A 17,714-nucleotide genomic window follows, 5' to 3' on the forward strand; every position below is an offset into this window, starting at 1 on the left:
GTAGCTGCATTAATGTAACTCAGGCATTTACTGCAGGATTAATCCATACTAATCAGCTTGTTTAGTTTTCCAATGAGTGTATTGATGATCTAGCACCCACTATAGACCTGTCTTTCCCTAAGCAGATCCTTGTTGTGCAACTCATGGAAGTTACTGCTATTATTTGTAAAGGAAAATGGTAAAACCAGAGGGCATAATTTGAGGCCAGGGGGTGGAAGACTCAAGAGCAATGCAAGGAAATTCATCTTTACAGAGAGGGTGGCGGATGCCTGGAATGCGCTCCCGAGAGAGGTGGTGGAGAGGAAAACGGTGACGGAGTTCAAAAAAGCGTGGGATGAACACAGAGGATCTAGAGTAAGAAAATAAGAGTAAATATTGAAGAACTAAGGCCAGTACAGCTGTATATGACCGTTTGATGGAGGATGGGCTGGGGAAGGTTTCAATGTCTGGAAGGGTGTAGATGGACTGGAGTGAGCTTTAACGGAGACTTCAGTAGTTGGAACCTAAGAACAGTACCGGGTAGAGCTTTGGATTCTTGCCCAGAAATAGCTAAGAAGAAAAAAAAAAAAAAACAAATTTTTAGATTGAATCAGTTTAGACAGACTAGATCAGGGATCTCAAAGTCCCTCCTTGAGGGCCGCAATCCAGTCGGGTGATTTCCCCAATGAATATGCATTGAGAGCAGTGCATGCACATAGATCTCATGCATATAAATTGGGGAAATCCTGAAAACCCAACTGGATTGCAGCCCTCAAGGAGGGACTTTGAGACCCCTGGACTAGATGGACCATTTGGGTCTTTATCCACCATCATCTACTATGTTACTATGTATGTTGCAATTTTTCTGTAGGTCCTGAGTGACATACATAGTGTTTTCTATTATTTCACATTACGCCCGATATTGGATTTATACCAAACCTTCCTCAGTAATAGCTCAAGGCAAGTTACATTCTGGTGCAATAGGTATTTTTCTGTCCCTTACAATTTAAGTTTTGCATCCGAGGCAACGGAGGATTAAGTAACTTGTCCAAGATATCAAGGAGCATTAGAAGGATTTGACCCTGGCTTCCCTGGTTCTCAATCTGCTGTTCTAACCATTACAGTAGGTGCAGCTAAATACAGAAAATACCTAATATTTGGTAACGCAACAGAAAAATTAAAGGCTAGAAGAACTTAGGGCTCCTTTTATCAAGGTGCGCTACGGGGGTTAGCGCAGACATTTCATCACGCGCTAACCCCCGTGGCACACCCAAAAACCAACGCCTTGTCAATGTAGGCGTTAGCGCGGCAGGCGGTTGAACGCGCGGCGTTCCGCGCGTTAACCGCCTACCGCAGCTTGATAAAAGGAGCCCTTAGTGTTTGAGGCTCATGCAGATGAGGACAGAGCATGCAGGGAAAGGACAAGGATGGAGATAGATCCCACGGAGGTGGGGACAAATTTGTCCTCGTCTCATTCTCTACTTCAACAATACTGTGACACCATCCATTTGGTTATCACTTCAAAAGAAGATTCCAATCTACTGTTCTTCACTTATTGAAATTATTTTAAAATGAATCAAGATTATTAAAAAAAAAAAAAAAAGAAAGAAAAGTATCCCGCCCAGGAGATGCGCCTAAAATGTAAACACAATCATCAGCTGCATTAAACCAAGTTTGGATTATCACTCCTTCCAATGATCATTTTTAATCAAGTGTGGTACAAACATGTTTGCAATATAAAAGAACCGATTTCCTTTATTCAATACTGAAGTGATATAGCGCTATCTGACAACTCTTAACTACATTTTAAATACCCTCAGCTCTCCATCCCTTTAATCTCAAACTGAGTTTAGCAAGTGAACCATTTGATTCTGGCTAGTACAATTGAACCTGAAATTTTATAGTCTTGCTCTTATGCCAAGCCTGTTAAACTGTAGTATCTCTAAAGATAAAATATGACTAAGTAAATGGGTATACATGTAGTGAAGATAACGATGCTTTGTTCTTTTAATGCAAAAAAAATAAATAAAGTTACAAAATAGCTTTGGCAGGCAATCTATCTTTTTGGTTTTAAAACAAAGAAAAAGTGACTTGATAGACTATCGCAAGTGATCCAAATCATGTTAAATAGATTGATCAGCATGTATTACAAATAAATTGTAGACAACCCTTACTACATTAAGGGCACCTTTTACTAAACCACGGTAGAGCTATTTACCACAGGCTGGTGAGGTAAATGCTCAGACACTCATTCAATTCCTAGGGGGTATCTGAGCATTTTCCTCGCCAGTCCGCAGTAAGAAGCTCTACCCTGATGTTGCAAAAGTCAGCATTAGGAAATACATTTTACAAACCTTTTCCTGTATGTAAAGCAGGTTTTACACACAGAAAAGGATACTTATAAAAATGTGCAAACACATACACAAATAAGAAGTATGTGCATGGAAAGTACATACCTACTTTTACCAAGATCTGGGTCCAGGTGTTCCAGTGGAGACATTTGGGCAAAACAAAAGGAGAAACTGCGATATATTTTATATAGTATGCATAGAGTACACACAATTTATAGCTACTTTGGAGCAAGTGTTAGTTTGCGTGCCATCATGTGTGTGCTAAATCTGGCCCTCTATATTACAAAAAGATACATAAGTGTTCTGTTATAAAAATTACCCCCCATATGATTTATTTTGTATTTTCAGAACCTTTTAATCTTGTTGCTTTTTTTGTTCACACTGAAAAACTTATGATTTTCCATTCATACATATCAAGACTAAATTACAGCTAGAATGAACTCAAGAGAACACAGAAAATCTCTGAAAGGAAGTATGCTCAAGGCAAGGCTGAGAAATGTAGTCCTTGAAAGCTATAAATTGACAGGAAGTTGACCTTATATTTAGAACCCTTCCCCCCCCCACACACACAAGAAAAAAACAAAACACAGATCTATTGAGAAAGCAGCTAGAGATAACCAATAGCGTTGAAGTTAAAACCCGGGGTGGAGGTACTTGGCATTGCTGCCCCATGCCCCCCAGCTGTGTCTTTCCTGTACCTCTCCACATCTTCACCAGCAGCGAACAGAACTTTATACCTGCTGGTCGTGCTGGCAGAACCTTCCTTCTGATGTCACTTCCTGGTCCCAGAAAAGGAAGTGACAGAGTGAGGGACGAGGACAGCACAAGCAGTGCACAGAACAGCCTGCTTGTTGCTGGTAAAAATGTTAAGAGATAGCCAGGGTGTACGGAAGTCTCGCAAACTTTTTCGAGTCGGGGCACACTAAACCTAGTGTCCCCAGCTCGAGACACCTGGAAGCGCGCTGGCGTCGGCGTAATATGCCTTGCGCCATCAGAAAGACCCGCGCTGGAGAGAAGGGCCGGTAGAGAGAAGAGGTGCCGGCATCGGGAGATTGATTAAAGGATGTGCCTCTCTTCGCGAAAGGTACATCCTGTAGACAGACACCTCTCCTCTTTCCCAGTGTACCGTGGCACACCAGAAATCTCAGGAGGCACACAGTTTGTGATACACTAGTGTAGGGAGTGCTTTTCTAAGATTCGTCCAATTTTGAGGGGTAGAGGAGAGGTGCTGGCACATACCCACCCTCCCCTTACTACGTCACTGGAGGTAACCAGCTGAGAAGCTGTTGAAAGACAAGCAGGATGCATCAGGAAGAATGTACTGGCTTTTATTCCCTTTCTGCATAGCTCAAACTACAGAACCATGCAATTCAGTGAAACAGGAGCTCTTGTTCCAGAGACAGTGGTAATGGCAAAATAAGTAAAGCTGACACACAGTGGCTATGGAGTAGAGAATGACACAGGGAAAAAAAAACCTGTCCCTGTCATTGGACCATCATCCCCTTCACCGCCTCGTCCCCAAACCCACCATCCCCTTCACCACCTCGTCCCCGAACCCACCATCCCCTTCACCGCCCCGTCCCCATCCCCTTTACTGCCCCATCCCCGCAGCATCCACCCTTCCCTCTGCCACACCATGCCTGAGAATCTCCCTTTCTCCCCCTTACCTTCGCCGTGTAAAGAAACTTAAGGGAGGGAAGGCGCACAGTCCCTCCCTCCCTCCGGCCAAATCTTTCTCCCTCCCTCCCCCTTACCTTCGCGGCACTTTAGAAAACAAACTGATGCCGGCAAAGCCTGCCTATGCCGCCCTGCAGTTGTGTGTGTGTGGGCAGAAGCTTCTCCTCTGACAACTGTCATTTTATAAACACAAATAAAACAGAGCAAGATTCAACAAAACCCATCTCCCCTCCACAAATATCCCCTTCACTATTGTGAAAACTGAACAAACCAAATTACTACAGAATGCTACATAGAAAAATCAAGCTAACAGAATACTTTAGTCACACATGGCAAGAATAATGTTAGGGGAATGCAACTAGGGCAACTGCCTCCTGGTCAGAGAGAGAGCCCTAAGCCAGCTGGAAGCTAAAGAAGTATAGCCTGGATTTTGCGGTCCCCAGTTATATCTAATACCAGATCTAGCAGGATACATATTTCAAATCTGAAATATTCTAAATCACAAAATATAAAAGAAATTTATTTTTTTGTTGTCTAATTTTATTCTTCAAATCACATTGGTCTCAGGCTTTGGTTTTAGGTTCTTTCTATCTTCATTGTGGCATGGCTGGTTCCTGAAGGTAAAATAGGTGCAAAAGGAGCTGGGGAGAAGATGCCGAGTCTGACACGGGCGCAATTTTTTTTACCACCGGAGTAAGACTTTTCACCGCTCCCATGGGGCGGTAAAAGGTTTTGTCCCCATTTCCGTGGGGCAGTGAAAGGTCTTGTCCCCATTCCTGCGGTAAACCAGTTGCAAATGTCACCATTCCTGTGGATTTACTGCGGTGATCCGCGGTAAACGGTCCCCATGTCATTCTTTACTATGGAGTCACTATTCCAAAGGATGAGATTTAAGCAGTTACATATAGGCAGGAAGACGGGATGCTTGTAGGATGGCTGACTGGCTTGTGAGACTAGTAGAGGAAGCGGGTATGGGCGGAAACTCAGGGGTATATTTTTCTTCCTATAGTAATGTTATCGGGGGTAGAATGGCTGATGTAGTTGGCTACATGGGGAGATAGAGGATTTGGGATGGTTGACTGGCCTTCTACAACAATAAAAAAAATTAAAGTATTTACCCCCTTCTTGATTTCCCCTGTCACACTGAATTGTTTCTGTTCTTTAAACAAACATGTTAACATTAGGCAAAGGGAAATTGAGTAAACATAATTTTAAAATTATGCCGTTTATTTAAGAAACAAAAAATTGCCTAACACCCGTAATCACCCATTTGAAAAATGAACTGCCCTTTGGCAGCTTGGCTTGCAGCTAGCTGCAGGACCACACAGAAGTGTGGCAGAGACACACACAGGTTGCAGAAAAAAGTAAAAAATATCTTGTGTACACCAAAAACGCTGTGGTCCGGATACAGCCACAGCAGAGAGACTGATGAATGTTTGTTTTTTTAGATACCGCACCGTGAAGCAGTTTGTGTTACACGCAAAAGAAACATGCATGTCAGCAGCGTATTTGATTAAACAGTAACGGCTGGTCTAACTTTGGCGATATGCCTCAGAGTTACAGATAAGTTTAAATCTAATTTATTATAAAGAATATTTAAATAAAGATACAGGATTAAAGAAGATATCGTTGAAAAACTAAAAAAGTAAAAATTTTAAAAATAAGGTTGAGCCTATGAGGAAGCGTAGCAGCTTTAAAATTCTATTGTGTTTGATACACAATAGAGTGCTGCTTCTGATGGCTCTCGGATATAGGAGACAGTCTCCAAATTAAGTACGAGATGAAGTTCATCTAGGTATATGTGTTCAAGATAAGATGTTGTGAGAATTGTATGACTGGTCTATTTTTGTATGCAATTAGGTAAACTGTGTAAAGCACATTCTAACAAGAAGTTAAGTTACAGGATCATCATCATAAGGCATAATGAGAATTGCAAGATCAGACTTTCCAGCCAAGATATTTTGCTTCTTTTGTGTATGTGAAAAAATAACTTGCAAACCTTTATTTGTAATCCTAACCAGAAATTGAATTTATGGTTGGCCAAAGATTGCAAACCACATTTTCCTCAAGAGTGTAGAATATGATGGGTGAAACCTTTCATACAATTTTCATCCAACCTTACTGAAGGCTACTCTTCTCATTCCATGGAGACTTTGCACTCTGTAGAAGAGGTAACAATATGATTGGAGAGCTTACAATAGCTACCTGCTCAAGCTTGAAGTGTTTTGCAGGCTGAGGTGCAGAGAGGGCTGGTATCAAAGGGAAGCTACTTCTCTGGAAAAGCAGAAAGAGAGATTTTTGTTTTATTTTTCCATATTCATCCTAATAGATAAACCAGTGGCTAGGTAACAATTAAATGTTTTCTAGTAGTTGAAAGCAAGTTATTTGGTCCCTATATCATCTCTGGTCAAATTTACTATAACTGGCATCAATTGCTAATAATTTACAGTATTTGGCAACATAGCTTGGTTTGTTGTTTTTGTTTTTTTTTACCACAATGCACTATAAATAATTAAGTGCAAAGCAAGCAGAGGCATGCAAAGCAAATCATCATGAATAATGCATGTTTGTGCTATATTACCATGGGTTAGAAACTAAATTCCTCTGCATTCACTCGTTTGCAACACATAATGGCCCTAGGATCCTCTCTAAACAAGTCTTCATTCATTCATCCTACACATACAGGGCCAGATTCAGTAAATCATGCCAAAAATTAGGTAAGGCTGTACATATCTGTAATCAAACCGATGCAAAGATAAACAGACAAAAAGCTCTAAACACTATTATTACAAACTGTACCCAACATGCTCCATGTTTTACCTGACAAGGGGTGTCACAGGAGTATAGAACTAAAAAACAATAACTAAATTTATAATTAATGAACCTTATAAATTAACTCAAAGAAATATATATCATGTTTAGGGACCAGGCAAGGTTTTGTACTCACTAACAAGCATAATTGCAGAATATAAATGTGACAAAACTCACTTCTGAATGACTTATGATACCCAACATATTTGAATAAATAATTTTTTTTATTGATAATTTTATTTTTTAATCAATTATTTATTGGGATGGAAAATGCCTCCAATATGGAGCTTAGCACCATCTGATGTCAGAATGTGATAAATCACAATACTCCTATTCAAGTGATTGGCAAAAAACCCCACCTCTTTAGAGAGTTGATCGTTGCATGAAATCACCTATTCCACACAAATAATCTAAAAACTTTTCTTCTTCTTTAAATACTTTTCAGTCTAATTAATTATATCATGCAGTCCTAAAATTCATGCTATTTTCATTCATGCACTCATGCTACTGTTGATTTCATGCAAAAAGTTCAGTATCATTTACCCCTCCCGCAGAAACGGCTTTTTAGCACAGGCCGGCACGCTGAATGCTCTGCGCTGCTCCCAATACTCATAGGAACTCTATGAGTATTGGGAGTAGTGCAGAGCATTCAGCACACCAGTCGGTGCTAAAAACCGCTTGCACGGTTTTGTTAAAGGGAGGGTTAGTCTTGAGAAACGGCGGTCATAACTCATAGGAAAGTATTCTCTCAGTATTCTCAACACAGTTCGCTTATCTCAAATCTCTCCCTTCTGGAACTTATCTTCAATCGATCTGCACTTTCTTCTGCCATTTAGGATTTCACTGCCGCTCCACTGCCATCGACGCGGCCAGCAGCCCTGTTGTCCTTTTCAGATTTTAACTGCCATTACAATCTGAAAACAAGGACAAGGGTCAAGGGCTGCTAGAGACTTACCCTGATCTAGTGGAAACAAGAGTGATTACCGTGAAACGCTGACCGCGTCAGTGACAGTGCAGTGGCAGTGGCAGTGAAATTCTAAATGGCACAAGAAAGCGCAGATCAACTGAAGATAAGTTGGAGAAAGGAGAGATTTGCGTGCCGGCCCGAGTGCGCCGCTTGCTGCAAGATCAGCAGGATGGGCTCAGCGTGGGATACACCACTGGACAACCAGGGAAAAGGTACGCAAGGGTGGGGTAAAATATAGTTAGTATCAGCTAGGACAGGAGACGGTAGGGATCCCTCCTGTCCCGGCCTACCACTAGACAACTAGAAGGGGAAGTGGGTACAGGGAAGGTGAGACAGGGTGCAGAGCCTGGCAGAGAGGGGGGACTGGATCCAGAACTTGGGAGGGCAGGGGGCCGAGTACAAAACCTGGCAGGGGAGGGCGTGAGGGAGGGGACACTGGGTGAGATCTAGTCAGGGCATGGCACTTGAATATTAAGCCCCCATCTTATATTCGAGTCAACCATTTTTCTTCCGTTTTTTTGGGGGGGGGGATGGTGGTTGCGACTTATATTCGAGTATATACGGTATGTAGAAGCTGATGAAGAAAAAGGCTGAATTGTTTAACAAATATTTATGCTTTCTGTCCATGGCTGAAGCATCAGGAGTGGGACCGCAGAAGACAAACACGAATAGGGATGGAAGAGTGGTAATCCCTGATCAATTTTGAGAGGGTTGTGCTTGCGAGGAGCTAGCTAAATTAAAGGTAGACAAAGCAATGCGGCCAGATGGTGTACATTCAAAGGTGCTGAAGGAACTTAAGGAAGTTCTGGTGGTTCCACTGACTGACTTTTTCAATGCTTCTCTAGAGGCAGGAGTAGAACCGGAAGTAAGGAATTACAGGCCGATAAGTCTGGCTTCAGTGGTAAGCAAATTGATGGAAACGCTTTTAAAACAGAGAATGCTGAAATTTCTGGAAACTGTTGGATTACAGGACCGGAGGCAACATGGATTCACTAGAGGTAAGTCTTGTCAGACAAATCTGATAATTTCTTAAACTGGGTGACCAGAGAATTGGGTAGAGGGACTGTGCTAGATGCAATGTATTTAGATTTTAGCAAAGCCTTTGACAGCGTTCCACACAGGCGTCTAATACATAAACTGAGTGCCCTCGGGATGGGTCCCGATGTGACAGGCTTGGTCAGGAACTGGTTGAGTGGAAAGTGACAGAGGATAGTGGTCAATGGAGATCACTCTGAGGAAAGGGATGTTACCAGTGGTGTGCCTCAAGGTACTGTTCTTCGGCCTATTCTTTTAAACATTTTTGTGAGCAATATTCTTGAAGGGCTGTCGGGTAATATTTCGCAACCTTAGAATTACAGGGTTCTAAGTGACAATTTTCAGTATTTTTAACTCCGATGACTTCCGGGTTCTATCTGACATGTAGATGTTACAAAGATACAAAGTTACAAAGATTTATTACAACTTAATCGTTCCTTCATTTCATAAGAAATTACATGGTTCTATGTACAGAAATTAGTCTATGCATGGGATTACAAGGTTCTAACTGCGAGAATGACTTTCGGTACAGTTAGAACCATGTAATTCTAAGGTCGCGATTTGTCTCTTTGTGGATGATACCAAAATCTGCAATAGAGTAGATAACCCGGATGGCGTGAACAACATTAAGAAAGACCTGGCGAAGCTTGAAAAATGGTTTGAAATTTGGCAGCTAAGATTTAATGCTAAGAAATGAAAGGTCATGCATTTGGGCTGCAAAAACCTGAGGGAACGGTACAGTTTACGGGTGAATAACTTATGTGAATGAGTGTGATTGTGTGTGATGATCTTAAAGTGGCCAAACGGGTTGAAAAGTTGATGGCAATAGCTAGAAGGATTCTAGGGTGCATAGGGAGAGTTATGGACAGTAAGAAAAAGAGGTATTGATGCCCCTGTATAAGACTCTGGTGAGACCTCATTTAGAATATTATATACAATTCTAGAGACCATACTTTCAAAAAGATATAAACAGGATGGTGTTGGTCCAAAGGATGGCTACTAAAATGGTGCGTGGTCTTCATCATAAGGCGAATGGGGACAGACTCAAAGATCTCACTCTATACTTTGGAAGAAAGGCAGGAGAGGGGAGATATGATAGAGATGTTTAAATACCTAAATGCGCATGAGACGAGTCAGGAGGAAATGGGTGACACAGCCGCAAGATCTGGAAACAATGGAGGGAACCCATAAGAAGACGAACACCAGGATGAGAGGAAATGGATGGGAACGAAAAACACGGGCCTGCGGCTGGAGAGACGGACATACACCAGGGACACGAACCTGCGGCTGGAGAATCAAGTGAAGATGGAGAGGACAGCAATCATCATGGGGGACTCCATCATCACACAAGTCAACAGCCACATAGCCGGAGGAAGACTTGATCGGCTGGTGACCTGCCTACCGGGAGCCAAGGTGGAAGACATAGTGAGCCGCATCAGCAGGATCATCGGCAGTGTGCAGGAAGAAGATACGGCGGTAGTGATCCATGTGGGGACGAACAATGTGGGCAACAGAAACTACAGCAGAGAAGTACTGAAGGACCATTTTCGGATGCTAGGAAGGAAGCTGAAGACCAGAACGCAGAGGATAGCATTCTCGGAGATCCTGCCGGTACCCAGGGCAGACGAGAAGAGACAAATGGAACTACAAGCAGTCAACGCATGGATGCAGCGCTGGTGTGAGGAAGAAGGATACCACTTCATGCGCAACTGGATGACGTTCGGGGGAAGAGCAAGCTATTCAGTAAGGACGGACTCCACCTCAGCAGAGACGGAACGAGGCTACTTGCCAGCAACATCAAGAGAGAAGTTGAGAAGCTTTTAAACTAGGAAGAAGGGGAAAGCCGACAGTCAACTGAGAGAGAGAGTTGATGGTTCGGGAACCAGTATACCCGGAGGATACCGTACAGGAAGATAGAGGGGAAGACTCACCAGATCGCAGGCAAAACAGTCCAAAAGGGACACAAGAGGGAAGGATATGCAAGAAGGAAACAGGCTGCAAACTCAAGTGTATTACACGAACACAAGGAGCCTTAGAAATAAGATAAGTGAATTAGAAGCTGTGGCACAAAATGATAACGTTGACATCATCGGCATCACAGAAACATGGTGGACTGAGGAAAATGCCTGGGACACAGTGTTACCGGGATACAAACTATACTGCAGAGACAGAGTGGCTCAAAAAGGTGGGGGCCTTGCCATATACGTCAAAGAGGGAACTGAATCTACTGGAGAGAACATGTCACAACAGACTGTTAAGTTAGAGTCTCTATGGATCAAAATTCCAGGAACAAATGGACCGGAAATGAAGATCGGCATCTACTACTGACCCCCAGGGCAGTCCGAGGAAATTGATGGAGAAATGACAGACGAGATTAAATGCAACTCCAAGGGAAGCAATACAGTTATCATGGGCAACTTCAACTATACAGGGATAGATTGGAACCTAGGCACCTCCAGCTGCACTAGAGAGACCAAGTTCTTGGATGCTGTAGGCGATTGCTTCCTGAACAATTTGTCAAGGAAAATACTCAGTTCTGGATTTAATTCTAAATGGACTGTGAGGACCGGCCCAAGATGTAGAAGTAGAAGGGACACTGGGAAACAGCGATCATAATAAGATCCGCTTCGACCTGGATGCAGGGACGAAACATTGGTCCAGCACCACGGCCACGGCACTGACCTTCCGTAAAGGGAATTACGAAGGGATGAGACGCATGGTGGGGAAGAAGATTAAGAAGAGGATGAACACTGTAAAAACGCTAGAGCAAGCTTGATCCCTTTTTAAGGATACGGTCACCGAGGCACAAAATCTTTATATACCGCGTATCAACAAGGGATCAAAAAAGAACAAAAAAACGGCATGGCTCACTGTAGAGGTAAAGGAAGCCAAAAAAACCAACAACTTTGTTTAAGGAATGGAAGAGGTCAAAAATTGACAAAAACTGGAATAAGCACAAACATCAACGCAGGTGCCATAAGGCGGTAAAAGGGGCCAAAAGAAACTATGAGGAAAAAATATCCAAGGAGGTGAAAAACCTCAAGCCATTCTTTCGATATATTAAAGGGAAACAACCTGCGAAGGAAGCGGTGGGACCGTTGGATGACCAAGGGAGCGCTAAAGAGGACAAAGCAATCGCTAACAGACTGAACACATTTTTTGCGTCTGTATTTACTGAAGAGAATATACACAAAACATACCGGAACCCATCAGGCTATATGCTGGAAACGAAAATGGGAAACTGACAGGGTTAACGGTCAGTCTAGAAGAGGTATGCAGGCAGATTGATAGGCTTAAGAGCAATAAATCCCTGGGACCGGATGGTATCCATCCGAGGGTCATCAAGGAACTGAAAAGGACTATAGCTGAACTGCTTCAGCTAATAGCCAATCTGTCAATCAAATCGGGAAAGATTCCAGAGGAATGGAAGGTGGCGAATGTTACACCGATCTCCAAAAAAGGTTCGAGGGGAGACCCGGGAAACTACGGTACCGGGAAAAATGGTAGAGGCGCTGATAAAGGACCGCATCATTGATCACCTTGACAAACTTGCTGCACTTCTTCGAGGGAGTAAACAAGCAGTTAGACAAGGGCGACCCAGTCGACATTGTATATCTAGATTTCCAGAAGACGTTTGACAAGGTTCCGCATGAATGACTACTTCAGAAAATTGCGAGTCATGGAATCGAGGGTGAAATACTCACGTGAATAAAAAACTGTCTGGAGCATAGGAAACAGAGAGTGGGGATAAATGGACATTACTCGGACTGGAAGAGCGTCACCAATGGGGTGCCGCAGGGCTTGATGCTTGGACCCGTGCTCTTCAACATCTTTATAAATGGTCTGGACATAGGTACAACGAGCGAGGTGATTAAATTTACAGACGATACGAAGTTATTCAGAGTAGTGAAGACGCAGGGGGATTGCGAAGATCTGCAACGTGACATAATCATGCTCGAGGAATGGGCATCAACATGGCAGATGAGGTTCAACGTGGATAAGTGTAAAGTGATGCATGTCGGTAACAAAATCTCATGTACGAATATAGAATGTCCGGGGCGGTACTTGGAGAGACCTCCCAGGAAAGACACTTGGGAGTTCTGATCAATAAGTCGATGAAGCCATCCACGCAATGTGCGGAGGTGGCGAAAAGGGCAAACAGAATGCTAGGAATGATAAAGAAGAACAGATCAGAGAAGGTTATCATACCGCTGGGCCATGGTGCGTCTTCACCTGGAGTACTGCGTCCAGCACTGGTCACCTACATGAAGGACACGGTACTACTCGAAAGGGTCCAGAGAAGAGCAACTAAGATGGTTAAGAGGCTGGAGGAGATGCCGTACAGCGAAAGACTAGATAAACTGGGCCTCTTCTCCCTCGAGCAGAGGAGATTGAGAGGGGACATGATCGAACCATTCAAGGTACTGAAGGAAATAGACTTAGTAGATAAGGACAGGTTGTTCACCCTCTCCAAGGTAGAGAGAACGAGAGGGCACTCTCTAAAGTTGAAAGGGGATAGATTCCGTACGAATGTATAGAAGTTCTTCTTCACCCAGAGAGTGGTGGAAAACTGGAACGCTCTTCCGGAGTCTGTCATAGGGGAAAACACTCTCCAGGGATGCAAGACAAAGTTAGACAAGTTCCTGCTGAACCAGAACGTACGCAGGTAGGGCTAGTTTTTTTATTTACTTCCTTTAATTGTTTTTATAATTTTTTTATAATGTACACCGTCTAGACATGTATTTTTGAATCTTGAATGCGCTGGTCTTTGACCAGAGGGCCGCCGCGTGAGCTGGGCATGATGGACCACTGATCTGACTCAGCAGCGGCAATTCTTATGTTCTTTCATTTGAAAGGAAGCTCTGGAATGAGAGGGCATAGGATGAAGTTAAGAGATGATAGGCTCAGGAGTAATCTAAGAAAATACTTTTTTACAGACAGGGTTGTAGATGTATGGAACAGTCTCTCGGAAGAGGTGATGGAGACTGTGTCTGAATTCAAGAGAACGTAGGATCTCTCAGAGAGATGAAGAGATAATGTTTACTGAGTATGGGCAGACTGGATGGGCCATTTGGCCTTTATCTGCTATCATTTTCTATGTCTAAGTACAAATTAAGTGCTTGTTAACTCAATTAAATGATTACAGTTCACTGATTATGTGCACATAATTCTGGGAAACATGCTCAGTTTCTGGCACCTGACTATTGGTGACATATATGGAATCTGGAGGGTAGTGCTGCCCAATTCAGGAAAAAAAAAATTTTGATTCGATTCAGCCTATTGAATTGGTTTTTTCGATTTGATTTTCCTGCCCAATTGGGTGTTTGTTTGTTTTTTCAAACATCCTGGTGGGTTTATTTTACAGCCTCTTCACCCCCTTTGCCTTCTCCTAACCACACTGGCGCTGTGGTGTAAACAAAATAAACAAACAAAAAAGACTTTTTCTCTCTCTGTTAAATCCTAGCTCACGTTTGCGGTCTAACACCAGCTCTGGCAGGATACATATTTCAAATCTGACATATTGTAATCACAAAAAAGAAAATAAAATTAGTTTTTCTACCTTTTGTTGTCTAGTCATTATTCAAATTTTGTTGGTCCCAGGCTCTGGTTGTCTTCTGATAACTTGCTTGCCAGGGTCTCCTTCTTTCTTCTTTCTCCCTGCTAACCATCCATCTTCTGTTTCTCTTCCCTCCCCCAGAGGTCTGGCATCTTTCCCTTTTTTTCATCTCCCTCCACAGATCCACCTTTTCTTAACTACCCTTTCATCCAGCATCTCTCCTTCCTTCCCCACCACCCCTCCCTTTCTTTTCCCAACTACCCTCCTATTCAGTATCCCCCCTCCACACCATCCCTTGCATCCAACTTCTCTCCCTTTTTGTTCCTTCCCTCCCTAAATCCCATTGTCCATCATCTCTCTCCCTCTCCTCTATTTTCAGACCCATTTCTTCCTCCCCAAAGTCTGGCATATGCACATCTCTTTGAACCCCCCCTTCCCTCCCTCCATGTACTTCTATACCAGGGCCCCCCTCCCCTGAAGGTCTGTCCCCCCCTGAAGGCCTGCACCCCACTCCTAAAGGCCTGTGCCACCATCTCTGAAGGCCTGTTTCCCCCTTGAAGGCTTGTTGTCCCCCCTTAAAGGTCTGCATCCCACCCCTGAATGCCTGCCTCCCCCCCTTGAAGGCCTATCCCACCCCTGAAGGCCTGCCTGTCCCCCCTAAAGGCCTGTCCCCCCCCTTGAAGACCTGTCCCCCCCCTTTGAAGGCCTATCCCACCCCTGAAGGCCTACCTGTTCCCCCTAAAGGCCCATCCACCCCCCTTTGAAGGCCTGCCTGTTCCATCCCGAAGGACTGCTCACTCCCCCCTCCCTCGGAAGGCCTGCGTGTTCCCCCTGACCTCCCACTGGGGTCCGGCTTCCTCCTGGCCTCCCCGCACTGTTTACCTTCCAGGAACAGCCTGCAAATAAGATCGCGGTGCTAGCAATCTTTGTACTTCTTCGGAGCTGTTTCCTCTGTTGCAATCCGCCCCTCCTCTGACTTCAGGCCAGTGCGGGGAGGCCAGGGGGGTGGAAGCCAGACATCGAGGGGGGGAAGCTGACAGCAACACTTCCCGACTGACCCTCCCCCCTCGCTCTCTAAAGCAGGTGCGGGAGTTGCCGGCCAGCAAGAGCAGTGCTGCTGCTCCTGCTTTAGGGGGCGAGGGGGGGGGAGGGTCAGGCGAATCGGGAAGCCGATTTTTTTTTTTGTTTTGAACCGATTTGAATCAATTCACCCGAAGTGAATCGGTGAACCGATTCGAATCGTGAATCGGGCAGCACTACTGGAGGGTCACTACCTTCCTGGACAGCTATGCAAAGTGGTTTATAATAAAAGCCAAATCTAATACAAAAGAAAAGAAACAAATTGGAAAAAAAAAAAGTACGCACAGTTAAAAGGTACCTACAATCTTGCCAGGTAGAACACTTGTCCTCCTATTCAGAGCATATCAAGCACTGGGTTAAAATTTGCTCACCAACAGCACTCAAAACAATCTGAATAAGATGTTTTTAAATATCATGAAATAATACACTTTTCTCCAAGTATAAGCTTATTCCACAACCTATGCCCTATCTTAAGGCATTCTCCTTTTTCCCTTAGTAGACTGATCAGCCTTCAAATGAATGCAAATTCCTGGAATGCACATGCCAACCCAACCATCCAAAAGAAATTTAGATTACTGAGAAAATATGAACCACAAAAGAGAAAGGGTACCACAAAAAGAATCTCAGCTAACTAAACTCACAAAGCAAGTAAGCTTTAAAATGAGACAAAAAAATAAAAATTAAAAAAAATCACTAGAGGACTGCTATGATCTTAGTGAATAAGTCTGAAATTCTAGATTTCTCGAGATGGCAGCATTGAGCCATATAAAAGAATTTGTTTGCATCAAATCTAACAAGGAATATATTCACCAACAAACATCCTTTATATCAGGGTTGTCTAACCTCGGCCCTCACCAGGTCAGGTTTTTCAGATTTCCCAAATGAATATGCATGAGATCTATTTGTACACAATGCAAGCAGTGCCTGCAAATAGATCTTATGCAAATTCATTGGGGAAATCCCGAAAACCCAACTGGATTGCGGCCAATGTTGGACAACCCTGCTTAATATAGATCGACACCATAATTAAAAGCTGTTGTGCTAAGCTACTGGGCATCAGTTACATGTATAATCATATCCTCAACGTTTTTGGCATCATTCACAGACATAAGATTATAAAAGCACATTTGTCAACAGGATATTTGCGATTATGATTATTATTGTACTTCATTTATAGCCCAGCAGTTTCCTCTCACTCTTTTGGTTTATCAGCTCATAGTCAGCCTCTGCTAGTCAATAATGCTCTAAGCTCTCATTCCCAACTACCTGGGATATTTTCCCTTTGCACTTAATAAGTTTCCCTAGCCAATGCAGGGTTTAGTCAATGCTAAGGGAGGCAGCCCTCGAGTCATTCCAGAAACCAGTACACATGCACCCTTGTTCCAGCCAGCAGGTTTTGACCATTAAGCAACAGCTGGGACTTACTCCTCCAATTATAACTGCAGAACATAAACGCTGAACTTGAGAACTAAGGCTCTGCTTTCCACAAAGCATTGAAGGTCGGCCTAGTGACTCGGCAAAAGGTTTCAGTTCTAAAAGAGGAAGCATTTTGATGAAAGCATGATAACAAACACTTTAGTCCCTTGTGGGACTGGATCATTTATAGCAGTGGTCTCAAACTCAAAACCCTTTGCAGGGCCATATTTTGGATCTGTAGGTTCTTGGAGGGCCTCAGAAAAAAATAGTTAATGTCTTATTAAAGAAATGACAATTTTGCAAGAAGTGAAACTCTTTATAGTTTATAAATCTTTCTTGTTGGCTAAGTCTTAATAATAATAGTCTCATTTATAGCTAAAGAGACATATGATCCATAAACTTTTATTTTACTTTTGTGATTATGATAAACATACTGAGGGCCTCAAACTAGTACCTGGCGGGCCGCAAGTTTGAGACCACTGATTTATAGGGTCCAGTTTAAAACGTTTGTATGTATTTTAATTAGTTCAGGCATTGTTGATAAGGTTTGCTATAGGGCAATTGTAGCTTTTACTTGTAAACTACTCTGAATTGATAGACTGTCCATAGCTGTGGTACATAAATGTCAAATCTTAAATGGAACCGAGTCAAAGGGCTTGAAAGTCTGAGATAAAGTGAACATCCAGAACCAAAGATTTCCATGATTAGACTAATCAGGCTGATAATCAAAGAAAAGTCCACACTGCAAGTGATGTATCCCCCAAACCATCAGTGGAGTTTTTGTTAAATTGAAGGCGTTTATAATATAATGTTCACTATATGTTCATCGTGAATTTAAAAG

General features: G+C 43.1%; 1 protein-coding gene across 6 annotated transcripts in view; it reads right to left on the reverse strand.

Annotated features, from left to right (window-relative positions):
* Positions 1 to 17,714, reverse strand: part of SGMS1 (sphingomyelin synthase 1) — a 221,151-nt gene that overhangs the window by 187,441 nt on the left and 15,996 nt on the right. The window contains exon 2 of one of the 6 annotated variants that reach the window (XM_033941911.1): positions 6,213 to 6,281. The exons of the other annotated variants lie outside the window; for them this stretch is intronic. The gene's annotated coding sequence lies outside the window, so the exon portion shown is untranslated. The remainder of the gene's footprint in view (positions 1 to 6,212; positions 6,282 to 17,714) is intronic. 6 annotated transcript variants of the gene reach the window in all.

The sequence above is a fragment of the Geotrypetes seraphini genome, chromosome 4, assembly GCF_902459505.1.
Source record: "Geotrypetes seraphini chromosome 4, aGeoSer1.1, whole genome shotgun sequence".
In the NCBI taxonomy this organism is placed as follows: Eukaryota; Metazoa; Chordata; class Amphibia; order Gymnophiona; family Dermophiidae; genus Geotrypetes; species Geotrypetes seraphini.